Source organism: Prionailurus bengalensis, chromosome A3, assembly GCF_016509475.1.
Source record: "Prionailurus bengalensis isolate Pbe53 chromosome A3, Fcat_Pben_1.1_paternal_pri, whole genome shotgun sequence".
NCBI lineage: Eukaryota > Metazoa > Chordata > Mammalia > Carnivora > Felidae > Prionailurus > Prionailurus bengalensis.
The window spans coordinates 135,387,766-135,399,795 of NC_057354.1; the positions used below are offsets into that span (position 1 = coordinate 135,387,766).

General features: G+C 43.3%; 1 long non-coding RNA gene across 1 annotated transcript; it reads left to right on the top strand.

Moving 5' to 3' along the window:
- The first annotated feature begins 2,068 nt into the window (after positions 1-2,068).
- Positions 2,069-11,630, top strand: LOC122497496. The gene is made up of 3 exons (XR_006301131.1): positions 2,069-2,897; positions 3,231-3,397; positions 10,062-11,630. It is a non-coding gene; the product is annotated as an uncharacterized LOC122497496 (long non-coding RNA).
- The last annotated feature ends 400 nt before the right edge of the window (positions 11,631-12,030 follow it).

The window sequence follows — 12,030 nt, forward strand, 5'->3', positions numbered from 1 at the left end:
TTGTTACCTAATTGGATATGAGTGAATGACGGATATGTTATATAAAAGCAAATAATAATCTCACTAACAATATTTTCTCTTTAAAGATGTCTGCAACCCATTATGATGCAAAAAATATACTACTTTTGGATATAATTTTTATGACTCTAAAGTTTTATTTATCTTCGCACCTCCACCCTTGCTGCCAATTGAAGAAAATGCCATTTTTTTAACTCTATACTGGGGGAGGAAGCATAGAAGTCAGCATATCTGTGATCAGTTAGTTCAGCTACCTCTTCTTATAAGCCAAGTAAGCATTCAACATAGTGCCTGTCAATTAATTGACCTCCAGTGTTTGTTGAATGAACGAGTAAGTGGGTGAATGAATGAGAGTGATGATCTGAGAATAAAAACGGACTAATATTCCCAACTAAAAAGTGACCTAAAATGAAATTTGGAAACACTGTCTGAATTTAGAAATTTAGCAAGAAAAATGGTGACTACTGGAGGTAAACAGATGTTCCATCCTTTTTTTTCCTTTTATTTATTCCTCCCATTCTTTCTTTCTCTTCGCTTTTGGCTGTTGATCCTGTGAGTCTTCGCAAAACTAATAAACCTGATAACAGAATGTTTTATGAAGGCAAGATGCCCTAAGCTGAAGTGCAAAGGACATGGAATATTTCCCCAAGATGATGATAGGGCGTGGGGGAGGGTCACAACGGGAGATTCTGGAGCCTGATTTGAGCAGCTCTGAATTTGCGTTAGAGCCGTCTGCCCAACTCAGTAAGTTGCATGGCCCACGTCTTGCTCTCTATTCAAGTCTTAATACCAAATCAGCTTTGAAGCATATGTGCCGGTAGTTGAAGAAGTCAGATCCGTTCTAGAAAGACCATATTGCAAACATTTGCTCACAATCAGTGTCTAGTGTGTAAGTTCAAGTTGCTTCAGATGTTTCTCCAAGTTCAAGATGGAAACCTGCATTTACTTCTACTCCATCTCACTGAATGTTAGGGGACGGAAAAATGAACGCCTCTCGTCTAACTGCATTTGAAGAGTGGCATCAATTCCCCTGACTCTTGTGTTGATGAGTCATTGCGTTCTTTGCTTCAGATTAAAGGGATACAAGGAAAAAAATAAAATTTATGAAATGTCTACTGTTTGTCAGATGCTAAACTATGCACTATGTATAACATTAGATACTATATTAGTGTATGTATGCATATATGTTATTTGCATATAATTTATATGTAGTTTTAGTGAGATCTCATAGATGCTCTAAGATTGATACTTTGTCGATAAAACACACACACACACACACACACGCAAAGAAACAAACAAACCAAAATGGAGGCCCAGAGAGATGAAGTGTTTTGCCCAAAGTCAGTGCCAGAGCTAGGACTCAAAGGTAAATATTTCCAAATCCTAAATCTGTGCTCTTTCCACTATGCCCCCTTGAAATATCATCAGCACACATTAAACTTTGGATTAATTGCATCTCCTGCTAGCAAAAGACTATCTGTTGATTCCTAGACAAGCCCAGAAGGACCAGGCAATTTGCATTTTCAATGCTTCTGTCCAGCTGGGCACTTCTGCTCCCTGCATAGTGACTAGATAGGTATGGATTTTGAGGAGAGATTACTAAAAGTGCAGATTATCCCACTTCCAGAGACCCTGATTGTGCAGGTCTGGAAAAGAACCTAAGATTGTGACTTTCACAAGTGATTCCGACAACTCAATTAAAGAAATACTTTCCTAGCAAACCCATCAAAAGTAGACAATCCAAAATTCTTCCTTCCTCCTAATCTAGTTAAATCATGCATTTGCTCTTATTAAAAAAAAAAAAAAACAAACAAAAGACAACTTTCTTTGGTTTGAAGATATTCCCATTCAAAATGAGGAGTGCTGTATCAGATGAAAGTACATCAGGTGCCTGGGTGGCTCAGTCGGTTAAGTGTCTAACTCTTGGTTTTGGCTCAGGTCATGATATATACATATATACATGTACATGTACATACACACACACACACATATATATATATACACACGTGTATATATGTATACATACATATACATATATATTGATTTTTTTAAATAAAAAGGTAAGTCAGCCTTTGATGTACCAGTTGAGACTGAGAAGATGAGATGTGAGGGCAGTAATCAGCCATAGAGGAAGATGAATAAGGGAGATTGTAAAACCATGCATGAGCCTGGCAGGAAATACTCCACGTTTATTCATCTTGACGTTAACACTGTTGAGTATTAAACACTGCAATAGAAAATAAGTTCATGGAGATGGACGAGATAAAGCATCTGTCTTGATAGATGTGAGAACATGTGATTTGTACCCAGCAGAGTGAAAGTACCGTGACAGGAGGAGACGCAGAGGCCATGGGAAACCAGAGCTGGGGGAGTGGAAAAATCTCCATTGAAGGAAACAGTTAACCGCAATCACATGGCAAGAGTTGGAATTCTGGGACAGTGTGACCTAAGTTGTCCTCAGAGAAGGTGCTCATTTGAGAAGAACAAGGAATGATGAGAGACAAGCCAGGAGGCATCAGAAGGTTCAGAGCATGGGCCTTGTAGCCATGCTAAGACCATCGGTTGCATCCTGTAGTAGAAAGTGAACCCCAGAACACCATGTGTGTGGATGACTGGAGGACAAAGTCTCAGACTTCTCAGAGGATTCTGTATCTACGACCTCACAAATATGTGGGCTTCTGTGGGAGGGTGGGGACCAAAGAATATGCTAGTCAAATATTATAGTGTATGTGGAGGCTTTATGGTGGAAGAACAATACAGCACATTGGAAAAAAGAAAAGGTTTTTTAAACCTGAAGCAAGAGACAGAAGGGGATTCGTAAAAGATAAGGTTCCTCCAGTTCTTGTCATCTCACTTAATTCTCATGGAAATTCTCTGAGGTAGGTTAATTTTACATGTCAGTTAACTGGATGAAGAGATGCCCAGATAGCTGGTAAACATTATTTCTGGGTGTGTCTATGAGGGTGTCTCTGGAAGAGATTAGTATTTGAATCAGTAGATTGAATAAAAAATGACCTTTGCCATGTGTGGGCATCATTCAATACACTGAGGGGTCCAGTAGGACAAAAAAGCAGAGGAAGGATCAATTCTCTCTCTCTCTCTCTCTCTCTCTCTCTCTCTCTCTCTCTCTCTCTCTTTCTGCTTGAGCTGGGACATCCATCTTTTCTTTTAACCCAGAATGAGACTTACACCTTTGGTCTCCTGATTCTCAGGTCTTGGACTCCACCGAATTACATTCCAGCTTGCTTGCAAATGGCAGATCATGGGACTTCTCGACCTCCATCATTGTATGACCCAATTCCTATGATAAAGCTTCTCTCATAAATATCTATAGATACCCTCCTGGTTCTGTTTCTCTGGAGAAACCTGACTAATACAGGTAGGTATTTTTATTACCAAATGGTCAATGAGAAAAATCAGGACTCAAAAGAATACATAACTTGGGAAAGGTAGAGATGGAGTTTGGATATGAATTCCTCTGACCACAGAGTCTGAACTCTTTCCTTAATGCCGCAACGTTTACAACGTCCAGCAGGACCTATGTGTCTTTGCTTCTACTGTGGACATTGTGTCCGTCATTTTCAAAAGACTTGGTGAATTTGCGTTCTTATTGGGAACATGATGGCTCGGATAACATTGAAAGAACATGTTACCTCCATCCTGTCATCGTAAAGAGGAAACGGGCAAAGATTTTGGCATTAATCCAAGGAAGGAAGAAAGCAAGCGGGAGAAAAGAGTAAAACAAGTAGAGTTCCAGTTTCCATTATGAGTTTTCCATTAGGCCAATGAAACCCCTGTCCCCACAAGAAACTGTCCAGCAAAGCTCCATGGGAAAGGGAGCTTGGGACAGCCTGACCTGGAATGTGAGAGCTCAGATTTTCCCACTTCCCTCTCCAAGCCCAGGGCAGGAGACTAATTAAAGCCAACAGGACTGGCAGAACATGACCTTTTGCAGCTGAAGGCACACTTTGAAATTTACAGGGAACCATGAAAGAGCTCAGCCTGTTTCCAGGACCCAAGTGGAGGTGACAGGATGGGTTCATTAGCCAGAACTGGTCATCTCGGCCCACAGAAGAGTGGTGTGGGAGTTGATTCGTTCCAGGCAGAGACATGCCACCTGGCGCATCTGTAGCAAAGCTGACGTGCGGTTCCCTGGACCATGCTGGAAAATCAGATGACTTTAATGTTTCTGCTGCCTACATGTCCATCGTTGTGGTAAAGTCTGGGTTTTTGTTTAAAGAACTGTCTTTTCCAGGAAAGCCACCTTAAAAAAAATTCTCTTCAGCATCAGGATTTCATAGGTTTGACAGAAGAAGAAGAAAAAGAAACAAAGGAGACTGTGGGGCCAACCAGTCTGTTCCCAGGGCCAACAATGAAGATTCCAGGGTGAGCGATGCGGTCTAGGGAAGGTGTCCTGTGATTGAGGTCTTCAAACACCAGTTCAGTGTCTCCCTCGGAAACTTCCTTTCATGGAGTCTGAGTCTCTCTAGAGAACAATCTGAGAGGAAGGAGGGGAGGTGGAGAGGTTACAGTTGAGACACTACAGGAGTCAAAGAACAGAAAGGACAAGAGGAGAAATGAAGCCAAGGAAGGCTGAGCTCCAGCTCCTGGCCTCAGCCTTGCATGCCCAGGTACCCAGGGACACAGTGACCATCTCCCCTGTGTGGCCCACATCCTCATTTTCAATCAGAGAATGCCAAGATGGCCATCTGGAAGCCCCAACCTACACATCAAACCCAGCCCCTCATGGGCCCGCACATCGAGTAGGAACGCCAAGGTCAGTCCGTCTTGCCTTCTAAACAGCTCTTGCATCTGCCTTCATCCACACTGGCCCTCGGTAGCTTCACACCCAGTGGCCTCCTTGGCCCATGCGTCGACAGCTTCCAGAACTGTTCCTCTCCTCCTGCAACGTGAGTGATCTCTCCAGAATGTGCATCTGTTTCTGTCAGGTGGCCTCTCCTCCCCTGCTTCAAATTCCCCATCAGGACTCCAGATTGTCAGGGTAAAACTCAAAGCCACCAACTTATTTTCATGGTCTGATCCACCACAATCCTTCTAAACTTGTCTCTGGCCCCCGTTCCGTGTGGAAAAGTCGCTCCAGCATTGCCACAGACCTGTCTTTCTGCTCGAATCTCTCTTTGCCTACTGCTCCTTTGATATGAAACGTCTGCCACACCACTTCCCCCAAGAACACCTCTCTCTGGTCACCACGTCCTCGGATATCACCTGGATGTCACCTACACCCAGAAACCTTTGCAGCTTCGCCCCTCCTGGGTGCAGTGCTGATGGCTGGCCCCTGGAGCTGCGTTCAGCTCTCCCTGCATTTTCCATTCCCCCCTCAGTTGTCTCTGTGTCCCTGGGTTGTTTCTGTGGTTGCAGACACACAGCACAGCCAGCCATACAGGAGAAGGTGACCGACACCTGTTCCATACAGAAAGGGGTGGGAAGGAATAAAACGGGGGGGGAAAGGCATAATGGTAAGAAAGCAAAGGACTTTGTGCCATCTTAGGAAGGTGTTGAAACATGAGTGTTAGAATGTCATAAAGAGAGGGAACAGAACGCTACCAGACCTCTCTCCTTAGCTGCGTAGGAACGGTTAACCTCAGCCTGGCGTTGAGATAGATCTTCCCGGACCAACCCGCTCATCCTCGGTGGCGTGGTCTCTTGCCCACACCCGGGGGTGCTCTGTGTTTGCTTCCTCTGTTTCCTGCCTACCCACTCACATGTGATTTGGCCTCTTTCTCATCAGGGAAGCTATTGTCTCTCACCGCATACGCTTAGTTTTTATTCCGCCCATCCTTCTGAAATGCTCACATCTCCCTTTGACATTTGTCAAAATGGCTTCACCTCCCAACGATTTTGCAAATTCGCTTCATTAGAGACGCCCCCAGAGCCAAGACCTGCTCTTGCAATTTAGTGATTCAGCCACCAGGTGGCAGGACAGTGTTCAAACTGCAAGGCGCTGGCTTTCCTGGCCTTCCCCACCCCCCCCACCCCCACTCCCCCCTGCCCTGCGGATTTCCACCGGAGGCAACACCCCTCCCGCCACCCTCCAGGATCAGCCTGCACCCTCCGCTTGGGTGCTTCCAGGGGCCGGATACTATGCGGCAGCCCGCTCTCTATTCAGGTGAATCTCAGAAGCAGGGGCAGCATGCAACAACTCAACAATATTTTCTGGGCAGATACGAGGGGTCCAGCATTTTTACAAGAGCTGGAGATACCAAGTGCTCTGCTCTTAGGGGTGCACATCACCTAGTAAGTTTCCCTTTTATAAAAGTCGAATTCCACCTTGAAAAACCCGCAGACCCCTGACGGGCTCTCAACCCTACAATGTGTCCCTAATCCGCATTCCTCAGCCCCCCAAGCTGCTCTGTTCTCTCCTTTCCCTTCCCCCTTGCGCCCAAAGGAGCCTGCCAGAAGAAACAGAAAATAAGAGGCTATGGTGGCTCGGTTCCCTAGGTTGTTTTCTTCTTTTTTTTTACCCATAAGGGAAAGATTCAAATGTCCCTCCACCTGGGTCCCTTTGGTCCGCCTGAGTTAATTCACTCACCAGCTGTTAAGGCTGTTCTGTCCTTGGGTGAAACTTGGCCGCTCACCCGTTTTTCTGAGCCGCAGCGGACTCTGGCCTCATTAGAAGCCATGTGGCCTCCAAAGCTGGCACCATGGCCGTCCCCAGAGTCAGTCCGGATTACATCAGCCTCCTCTGATGGCCAGAAGCAGATTTCACTGGTTTTTCCTCTTTCAAATTTTTGCTGCCTTCTGATTTTGCTTTCTGTCTCAGAGACACATCTTCAGTTCCTAGCTCGTTTTCACGCAGAGGTGTTATCAAGCTTCCGGATGATGCAGTCTTCTTGTCCTTTTATGCTCCAGACCCCCAAGTAACGTCCATCGGGGTTACAGTTCTGGAGAGTGGTGGTCCGAAATATTATCTTTCTATTTTAAGGTTTGCCCAAACATCTTGAGCAGACGGTATGAACGATATAATTTTTGGCAAACTTAAGAGCATGATCCTTCCTGACAGATGCTCAGGAGAGTAACAAAAGCTCACGCAGGATGGCTTTGTGTTCAAGAGGCTTATTAGCATTCCTTGGGCCTGACCCTCACTAGGTTGGGAGGATGTGGGGGAGGCTTTCTGATAGAATTAAGCAGACTGGAAGAGATCTTATTTTGATCTTCTGATTTCATTAGTGGATATCATTCACGAGCGTGTTGAATTTTGGGAAGGAAACTAGCCCAGAGTACCTGCCATGCATACGTCAAGCACCTTGTAAGGTTTGCCTATGTAACCCTCACAATGACTTTGCAAGTATCCTATTATTATCCCTTTTAAGAGGCATGAAACCTGAGACCCAAGAGTATATACGTTTAACTAACGTTGCGCAGATAATAGAGATTCAGACCAGCAAGTAATTCTGGGTCTGTTTGGATTCAAACCTTACTCTCCTAGGAAGTGGTATATTTCTTTTCTAAACTAACTTTGATTTCTTTTTTTGGTTATATAAGCAAAATGTGCTTCATGCAGACAATTTGAAAACTGTAAACAAAGTCCTCAAATCACCTTTAATCTATTACTACCGACAGACAGATGGGTAGATAGATCATAACATATTTAATTATTTTTCTTTTAGGAATTCAGGGGCAGATTTTCTTCCACAAATAACAATTCCTAGATTACAGTTGTGATTTTTTTCTTGGGGACACGGAAATGCTAGCTCAGAGTATGTGTGCATTCGTGGTTCTAGATACCTATGTCAAACTGATTCCTAGGAACAAATTAGCAGCAATTCTTAGCTGTGTATATTTCTCTCATATTGGAAGAGGCAACAATGCAGGAATTTCTACAGTCTTTGCTTACTTGTTTTTTAGAAGGAAACAGCATCTTATTTTTTACTTGTATTGCTAACAAGATCAAATAATCAAATATCATTTTTGGTCATTTTTTTCAATATTTACTTTTCTATGAATTTCTATTTTCATTCATATTCTCTAGCAGGGGTTTAGATATTTCTATATTTGGAATTAGAGGTCTCTCTTCTCATTTTATGGTAAAAAGTCTACATTTTCCCCTTATAGATCTATAATTTCTTCCTTTGCATTTTCAGAAATGAAAGAGCTGACTTTCCCTTTCATGGTCACCCCCAGCACCAGTGCCAAACCCCCTTTTTTCAGGGTAGACTTTGGTTAAGTAGCAAATTCCCTTGGGTCCTAGCAGTTGCCAAAGCTTTTCTCACCTTGACCTGTCATTGCATACCTGCCCCTCTTCCTTCCATTCAGACTTTGCACATATGTATAAAATCCTGCAAGCAAATTTTGGTTTCTGTTACTTCCTATGGAAACTTCCAAGATATGTATATATAAAGACGACTTTTTTTTTCCCTTTAGATACAATATTTAATTTTTCGGAGCCGTTTTAGGTAAACTTGGTAACTTAAGTAACCTTAATTGAATTTTGAGATTTATTTTGGGTCCCTCCGGTTGCTTAGAAGACGAAATATTCTTGAAAATAATTTTGTGTCTTCTGAAGATTGTTAATAGTATAAAATATAACATTTATGGGGACTAGTAATCAATCAGTAAATATTCCTTGGGTTAATTTCTGAATTATCCTGTCCTCCTCTCCAACAATCCAAATCTTAACCGTTTTTCTAACCTCAGGCCAAGCCCCTGGCCTGGCCCTGACCAGACTACACAGAAAGTTCTTGCCCTCTCTGAAGTTTTATTTTCCCGTTCAGTCTCCCTTGGCACAAAGCAAAACCCAGCCAAATGTCATTAAACTTCCCATGTGTTTGCATTTTATCTTTTCAACAAGCTTCATTAAGTGTGCATCCATTCAATTCAATTTATTCCGTGATTTATTAAGCTCCTCCTAAGTAAGACTTCGCAAATTTATGTAATTTTACATATTTGTAAACACACACACTTGTAATACGATACTATTCCAGGGAAAGATGAGGAAAGGCTAGAGACTGGACCACACAGCAGTGTGTTCGAGCTGACTCATCACTAGTCTGCAGGCATCTATGGCTAAATTTTGGGGACTGTCGTAAGCTGGCTGTTACACGTGGCCATTATTAAAACTCAAGTGTTCTCTTGTAGATCTGTCCCCAGATTTACGTTCAGTGACGTCATTTTGGTAGCTTGATCTTGGCCATGGCTGGAGTATTTATACTACTGAAGTTGGCAAACGTTATCAATCAAAGTTTGATTATGGCTTTGTGGACTGACAAGGCTTAAGAAGGTAGTGGAGACGATGTTAATGATGTAGACTAAAGTTAAAAGCGTGTTGTGCGTATAGTCAGTATCTTGCGAAGAGCACGAAGAGTTTGAAGAAATATTCTTCCAGGATTTGAATCCTGTTATCCAGTCAGGCCAAGAAACCACTCGTGTCATTGAACAATGTGTAACGTTCTGACATACATGCCGAATACAGTTTGTGTGAGTGGAAAATAGTCTAGCGCGAGGTCACATGTCAGACTTAACAACGATAAACTTAACGAGAAAAGAGCTTTCAGAAAGGGACGCGATGCAATTTTCACATCATGGTTGAATTGCAGCTATAGATTGCAGATACACGACTTTGGCAAAAATCAGCGAAAGCATTCTATGGGAATCGGTTGTTTATGTAGAGGGTACAATGAAGAGTATCGTATCTTTTATCATGATGTGTAAATTATGTGCTGCACATCCTTTATAGGAGTCAAATTTATAAGGAAGTTATATACCTGTGTATGAATACGAACACTATTATGATGATGATTGGTGAGCTTGTTAAACATTTATCTGCATATCACCTCATGTATTCTTTGTTGCAAGATGCAATCGTAGTGAATTTTGAACCAGAAGATGGAGAGCTCTGGCTGTACCCCTGGCATCACGTCCATGCCCACCCTTGAGATGCATCCTTTCCTACGATGAAATATGGAATTTATAAAATATATGTAGCATAGGTGTTTTTTTTTTTTCCCCAGGGGCCCCTTCGGAATAATCTCATTTGTATTCTGCCTGTAAAATACCTACACATGCTTCCTTTTCCTTCTAAACAGGAAAAGCATATAAATGAAATCTTCTTAAAAAGGAACTTGGAAGGAAGACGTAAGCTTCCTAAGTATCACCGAGAGCTTCCAGCTAGCGTCTTCCGAATTACCCTACCACACACAGTTCTTTCTCCAGCTCAGGAGCTCTCCTCCCTTACACACTCTGGCAGCCCTCCTCCCCGTGAGATATCTTGTTCCAGAACAAGAGACACCTAAGAAAAATAAATTTACGTGTTGTGAAAACGGACATACATCCTTCAGGACTCACGAAAGCTGCCTCCCAGCCTTCCACGCCATCACGTTGCCTGTGTGCTCTCCGGTGTGTTGATCACGGTGTCCACAGGAAGATGATTCTCTTCAGCCCGAAGCTCGTTTGCCCGTGTGTAGGGCATTGAATGTTGGTTTCTCTGGGTTAAATCACGGAGAGGAAGGCCTGCGGGGAGGACGCCGTGCAGAGCTGCAGTGACGTCCTCCACCACCCTGCGTGACTCCACCTGTGACACGGCGCCAGCCTAGGGAGTCTCCCCGGAATTACCTTCAAGAAAATGCTGGGTTCAGGCCTCCTCTCCCTTCCCGTACTCTCAAAACCTGAGCCCTAATTTTAATTTTCTCTGATGAACCTGAAAAGATGCCCACTTTTGATTCCTGAAAGGTTGTCCACAAGGAGTAAAATAATTCGATTTAACGGATGAAGAAGGACTTCTGGAATCCACTTGCCCGCATTTAGAATGTTCCGTACCAGGGAATATCAAGGTACTCCCGTTCGGTTACATATGTGCCGACGAGGTAATCGTGGTTTAAGGCAAACCTTCGGTTATGAGCTAATCAGTTCAGCTCGCTGACTATTGGCCTGCTATGGCAGGACAAGAATAATTAAGTGCCACTTAAAGGTATGGGAAGAACGTTAGTCAGAAATTGATGTGCCTCCAGAAGGCTCCAAATGGCCGACGTTTAATGGTCCTCTGTACGTTGCCATGGCAACTCACTTTGGTACCTCACATATCCTCAGTGTAAGAAAACAAGGGGCAGAGTGTTCTTAGGAAGGTGCAACCCCCTTTAAGCAGATCTAGAAGCATCGCAGATGAACAGAACTTGAAACATTCCGCCATGAATATTCATGAAGTAAGTTGTTTTTTGTTGCCTGCCTAGTCAGCAGTCACAAAACACATGGTGTGTGTTGGCAGCATCTTGCCTAGGTAGAGGGCTATGGACTGAGGCAATGGCAGCAACCAGGACCTGTGAGGCTGACTGACATTTCCATCTGTAGCGAAGGCTGGTAATTAACAGGAAGGAGTATGCCTGCAGCATTGCACCATCTGCTAGGGAAACGGCTCAATAAGAAAGGAGCTGGATAGCATCTCAGCGGTGGCGCGATCTGGTTCCGACATGAGGCCGGGCATCTGTTAGCTGAGGAGACGGACTATTAGGGAATTCGACTGGGAATGAACAACATGGAAAGAGCACTCTGACCTAGCCCATAAAAGCAACTCTTTAGAAATGGTGTCTTTTTTTCTTACTTACCCAAGCCTTCTGAAAATGGCTTGCCGAGGGACCATTACAGATCTGTTTGAAGGAACACAATGGCTTCAAAAAATGCTGTTTTATTCCGACATGAAATTCTTGAAATCAGGATACAGCTGTCATCTTTTGACAATAGAGCTAATTTCAGAGCGAGGATATGAGGTTAAATTCCTCCTTTTGTCGTTTAGATTGGGGAGCAGTGGGGGTGGGGAAACAAAATGATCATTTCAATGCTATGCTATTCAAAATCAAGGAGACCAAAAAAAAAAAAGCAAAAAAAAAAAAAAACCCACAACCCTAGGATGCCCTGGCAGAAAGTGAGCAGATCAGAAATCACCCCCAAGTTCTTGTAATGTCTTCATGTTCTGTTTTGTTTTAGTCGTACTGTTTTCTAATGCAAATCTTTCTTGTCATGAAAAACCACACTTTGGGACTTGGGGCATCAACCATACTTTAC